Genomic DNA, 6546 nt, shown 5'->3' on the forward strand with positions numbered 1-6546 from the left:
GGGTGTCAAGGTAAAGAAACTGGGAACGTCCACGTTAAGTTACCCGGATGCAAAGCAGTGCGGACAACCGGCTACACGACAGACTGCTGCTTTTTTTTTTTTTTTTTTTTTTTTTTTTTTTTTTTTTTTTTTTTATTATAAAAACACTTTTTTTTTTATCTCATTTTTATTGTTTTTACAGCCACAAGTGAGCTTTAGACATGTGTTGAATGAAGTGTTTTAAATATAAAATGAAATGAAGGTTGGGCATTACCTCCAGTAGGGGGGTCCTGGTGCCAAATCACGTCCAGTGTCGGTGCGTGGTGTCCGGGGAGGCAGAGCGTCTCTCGCAGAGCCTTCAGAGGGGTTTGTCCATTTCACAAGTTGACAACTGCAGTGGTGGAAAGATGATTGACAGACTGGGAATAAAGAAAAAGGTCTTCAAATGTCCCCCAAACCCTCCCCACCACCACCACTGGGTTTCTAAAACCAGTTTGTTTGAACTGGCGGAGGACGCATGAGCTCTGGAGGAAGAGGAAGAGGAAGGAAACAAATCCAGAAGAAAAAAAGAAAAAGAAAAATCAATCCGGTTCAAGGAAGGAAAAATAAACTCCCCTTTTCTCTCTCTCTCTCTTTCTCTCTTTCTCTTTCTGCTAGAATGGACAGAATAGAAAGGCAGGTTTTAGGAGCGGTGGCTGTGGAGAGCAGACCAGTGAGGAGGACTCTGCACGGCGGTGGGAGGGACTGGGAGGACTGGGAGGGACTGGGAGGGTCCGACACAATCAAACCAGAGGACCGGAGACAAGAAACAAGACCCCCAAAGTCCAGGGTCGGTGTGTTTTCCTCCAGCAGTGAGAGAGGGAGGTAGTGAGAGAGAGAGAGAGAGAGAGACAGAGGGAGGGACCAGTCCGGGATTACCCAGTTTTTAAGGTGGATCTATGAATTGATGAGGTTCTCAGGCAGAAAGGAGAGAACCTCATGATGGAGAACATCGATCAGCTTCAGGGTGAAGATCCGAGAGGGAAACCTGAAGAAGAAGAGTCCAACATCTGGAGATGTGTGTGTGTGTGTGTGTGTGTGTGTGTGTGTGTGTGTGTGTGTGTGTGTGTGTGTGTGTGGAGGATCAATTATGAGACACTGTTTATTATTTATTGTGTCATAGAAGTCTAGTGTTTTTAATATATATATAAAGTTAGAATACATTGAGAAAAAAAAATTATATTATAATACTTCAAGATTTGAAATCAGATTTTTTTTTTGGGGAAAAAAGCTCAACATTTCCATTTAAAGTCAGAGAAATATTTGGAGATTAAGTTCCTGAATATATAAAAGTTTCTAGTATGTTTTACATGTTATTAAAATTATTTAAAATTTTAAATAAATTAAAATATATATATATATATATATATTTGGAGAAAAAATTATTATAATTCGAGATTGAGTAGGTTTACACATATTTTAAGATAAAGGTCGTAAAAATGACAGAATAACTTAATATTTTGAGGTACAAGTTGTAATATTTTACAATAAAAAAAGTTGTTTTCTAAGATAAAGGACTTAGAGAGAGGATTGCATTTGCCAGGGGTAAAAATTTAAGGTTTCAAGAATAAGTAAAAATATTTTTAAAAATGTAGTTTCAAGAATAAAGTTGTGATATGTCATTAACAAAGTCAGACTATTTCAAGAAAAAATGTTTTAGCAATTAGAGAAAAGAGTTATAATATTTATAGTTAAAGTTGACGTACAAAAAAGAAGGAAAGTAGTACTATTTTGAAAAAAATATAGTATTTTGAACAAAAAATAAAACATTTTGATATTTAGAGACAAAGTTAACTTGAATGCGACGAGACATATTTCAAGTTACAAGTCGTTATGTTTCACTAATAACGTCATACTTTAGATTTTGAAAATATAGTTGAATTCATTGAGAAAAAGTCAAGATATTTAAAGAATAACGTCCTCATATTTACAGAAAAAAGTTTTAATATTTAGAGAAAGCAGTGATATTTTGAGATTAAGTCAACCTACTATGACGATACCTTAAACTGTTCTCTGGATGAAAAGATAAAACATGAAAAGTATGGACTACTGAAAATATCACTAACATCAGTCAAATTTCACACACTTATGACAAATAGTTTCTCCTGATTATGATTTACTACCTCATCATTTCGACAAGTCACACTTTCATAATCTAAGAAAATAAATTGAGATTAATAAAAGTAATTCACATTTCACAAAAAAGGTGTGTGTTGTCTGCGAATGCATTAACCCTAGCATTTATAAATGCTTCACAATTCAAGTCATGGAAAGTTATTACTTTCAATTTTGTAATATTATTGGTGTGGCAGACAGAAGTTTGATGGTCCTTTTGTATAAAATACTTTAAATAAATGGGGAAATGTGTTGTTTTTTTGTATTTAACTACCTCCAGATTGAATTAAAACACTTTAATTCAACTATACAATGACATATATCAAACATAATCTCAACTAAATCAGATAACAAAACGTTTACCTTGTATAGCGATGTATTGAATACATTTTTTGAATTATGATTATGTATCATGATATCTATTAAACCTCGGAGAAACCAACAGATACTTCTTTTGTTTTTAGCTTCTCATCAGGTACAAAATCTACAAAACTGCTCCTCTGAAATGATCAAATCCTTTTAATATGTAGTGACTAAAATCAAAGGTGACATCATTATCAGTGAGAGATGAAGATTATACCTTGCTAGGACAGTTTGTGCTCATGTGTGGGGCTTTTTTTCTTTGCAGAACATGAACAAAGAATCTGAAAAGAAAATTTCTTCTCTCTGACTGCCAACTGGCCACTCAATCAGCTCTGCCTCCTACGCTATGCTAATGACAGAGAGGAGAGAGGTGGTTAAAGCTGCCATTTAACGGCACTGAGCACCGCTTCACTCTCAGTACAGACCCACTGCAGAACAAGGAGAGATACGGATTCCCATAAATGTTTCCTAAAGCTACCGTCAGTCAACACAGATGCTCTTCATCATCATCATCCTCAGTCGTATTTATGTACAGTCATCTTTGTTATGTACTGTTTCTGCAGTAAGTACACAAAATATCAACATACTTTACTGTTCGACCCATCCTCCTCGAGATTATGTTTACATGGGACTAAATGCTATGTTTAAATTGTCTGCCTGAATTATGTAAATATCTGTTTATTATTCTTATTTCTTTTTATATATATTTTTAAGATTCTTAGCTATTGAAAGGGTTAATTTAAAAAGTGGAGGGACACAATGAAGTCATGATGATTTGAGAGGACCTGAAAATGTTGATTATTTTAACATAAACTGAAAACACATCTTTTTAGTTTTGCTTTTATGATGTGTTTCATAGTCTTTGTTGTTTTATTATTTGTATTTATTCTATTAGCACATTTTAAAATCAATCTTACTCTATTGTTTTATCAAAGATCATTATAAAAGATCTTAATCTATTTTATTAACATCTTACTACTTTTATCATCCAAAGTTTTGTCGACGGCTTGTAAAGCACTTTATATATAGTGCATTTGACTCGTTCGAAAGATGTATACCTATATGTATATTTATAATTCCCATAATATTAGTACTTTAACAAAATAAAAATGTTAATTTCCTGTATTATTAATGCAATGAGACGTAATACTTAAACCTGCAATACCTGTTTTTGGCCACATGGAGGCAGCAGAAACAAGCTGTGAACACAACATTGACATATTATCAACATGTAAAGTAGATACTGTGAATCTGTTAGCAAACTGTGACTTACTAACACATCCAGCAGATACAGAGCAACATTATCATTTAGAAATATATCATTTTAAAGTAGATTTCACTCTCTTTTAGCTCTGGTTTTGGTCTCCAGTTGCTTAATGGAGTTCACTGAGTTTGAGTGCTGAAAACATCTGCCTGTCAGTTACAAATGTTTCCTCATGAATTATTCAGATGTATTCGCTGTTGCAACAAAGTACATAAACATAATTTATGGGAGACAAAGTTGTCTACATTGTTTATGTTGCCATTTAGGAGGATTTCTAGTAATGAGATACTTTGTGAATGTCTTAAGATGGCAGATTGTGAAATGTGTACTATACAGGAGAACAGAGCACAAAATAGTTTAGAGTTGTTAGTAGTAGAATAGTGTTTACTGTCAGCTTACAGAGAGATTCTCATCATTTGTTGTGAATTTAATGAACCTTCAACGTTTCCTTATAAAGTTGGCAACCACTTGGTAAGCTGTTTTGATTTGTGTCTCAGTGGTAATTAAATACTCAATACACGTACAAATTGACTTCTCTTGAGTATTTCCTTCCCATGGTACTTTATATATCGACTCATTTCTAAAGCAATGATTGTACTTTTAGCTCCACTATAATTATTTGACATCTTGATTTACTATTTAAATAAGATTTTGGCTCACAGAACATATGGAAATGTAAAAATATATCTGGAACAGTGAATTGATTGACAGAAAATGCATTTGCAACAATTTTTATAAATTTTTATAAATTTTTTGTCATTTTTATATGCAAAAAATTACAAAAATGTCATGGTTCTCAAATGTGAATATTTTTTTCTATTTTTGGTTTTATTCATTTTAATTAATTTGTAATAATTTGTACTTTAGGTTCTGTGTTATTGTGAAGCCACTCTTCAATATTTAAAATAAATTAAAAAAATAAAAAAAATAACGGAAAAAATAATCAGCATTTAATGACAAGAATCAGTAGTAAAATCCCGCTTTTACATTAATGGGTGGGTAATAATAATCTAATCATCTTTCTGCATTGAGTACTTTTACTTGTCATACTATAAGTACATTTTCCTGTTTAATTTACATACTTTTACTGAAGTATAATTTTCAATGCAGGTATTTTTACAGTGTATTTGTACTGTCACCCATAAGTAAAGGACCTGACTACCTCCTCCATCACTGTTTATTGCGTTTATGTAACATTTAGACTCCTCCACCCTCCTGCTGTGTGTCGGATCAGAGGAATGGGCCGTCTCAGGACTCACCTGTCTGATTCGCTGCGGTCCTTCTCCTCCCCTCCTGAACACACTGTTGTCACAACACACCTGTGTATCTATTGTCAATACGTCCTGCTGAGTCGGTCCGAGGCATGAAAGGGGAAAGAGAAGAGCCCGACATTTAACCTGAAGAGATGCTGACCACAAAGGTGGAGGAGACGGAGACTGACGGAGGTCCACCAAACTGTAGGAGATAAAACGTTAAGAGGACACGTGTATGATCAGGGTTTGGTGTTTTGGTTTGTTTCATCTTTAGCGCCAAAAACACACCAAGAGACCATGAAATCAGCTTTATTTATTCATTTATTATAGTTGGTGATTATTCAATCTCATAAACCATCGGCTCTCGGTCTGATCACCGATAAGCCTCAGGATATAAGGGGGATATATTTATTTATTGGGTTCATTTTCAGTGCACTGCTCATTGTTTACAGTCCGATTAGCATTTTGAAATGTGAGACTGGAGTTGGAGTTGAGAGGACAGGATTGTTTCACAAGTAGCCAGTTTACAAGATCCGTTTTAAACTAATAAAGATCTAAATGATTGTCAGACGATAGCTGGAGGGTTTCCAGATTACATTTTGGCCGATGCTTCTGCCTCTTTACTTGAATTTAACCAAAGACTGCTTGGACCTGACGGGTCAGTAAGGGACCTGATTGGTTGCGTCATCCAGTCTGACGAGCCAATCACTAAAAGGGACGCTATCGGTGGGTGTATAAAGGCTGGACGGAGGCTTTACTGATGGAGTTACAACTCAAGCATGCCACATACCTTTTAATGAATGTAAAATGTCTTTGTTGTAAATGTGTACAAGGTACTAGTCAAACCTTTGGAGACTGGTTCACAATTCACTCGCGGTAGGTTCTATAAAACTGACACAAATCTTTGAAAATTGATGTCAGAAAACACAAAGAACCGGTGATAGTGTTTTCCTGTATTTTTGGTTTAAAGGCAGACAGGTTTTATTTCACTAGTTTTATTAGATAAGTGATAATCGTTACTCTCTATAGAGTCTCTCTTGGTTTCTTTCACTTTAATAAACTGCACTGTTGCCCATTTTTGTTAACTCAAAGAGCCATTACGTACATTATGAGCTTTATAAATTATATTTAACTAAAGAGCACCATTTTATTAAATATATAACTTTGTAGACCTTAAAATATCAGGTTTATGTAACTTCCTTTTCCATCAACAAGCCTGGTGGTACCACAAAACTACTCAGACGACAATCTGATCCCTAAATCTTGTCCGTTGCCTACAGATTACAATGTATGGACTGATATAAAATCATCCCCTATGACCCACTAGAAGTGTTTGTATATGTCTGTATCTGCAGAAAAGTTGCCCTCTGCCTGTATTTTCATAACTTGCTGTGTTTGGGACTTTTTCTGGGCGTAATCCTCTATGTTGTCATGTTGTTGCATCCAAGAGGAAACGACAAAAATGGTGCAAACAGCGATACAAGAGTGAATCTGGGGTTGGCGAGACGGGGAGGCGGAGCCAACTTTGAATGT

At 34.9% G+C, this 6546-nt stretch overlaps 1 protein-coding gene across 1 annotated transcript in view; it reads right to left on the minus strand.

The window, feature by feature from the left end:
* LOC129106094 (plasma membrane calcium-transporting ATPase 1-like) overlaps window positions 1-800 on the minus strand; it is a 93583-nt gene extending 92783 nt beyond the window's left edge. Inside the window, 1 exon segment of the mRNA XM_054617422.1 lies at window positions 254-800. The gene's annotated coding sequence lies outside the window, so the exon portion shown is untranslated.
* Between the last annotated feature and the right edge of the window lie 5746 nt (window positions 801-6546).

This window comes from Anoplopoma fimbria, chromosome 17 (genome assembly GCF_027596085.1).
Source record: "Anoplopoma fimbria isolate UVic2021 breed Golden Eagle Sablefish chromosome 17, Afim_UVic_2022, whole genome shotgun sequence".
Classification (NCBI taxonomy): Eukaryota; Metazoa; Chordata; class Actinopteri; order Perciformes; family Anoplopomatidae; genus Anoplopoma; species Anoplopoma fimbria.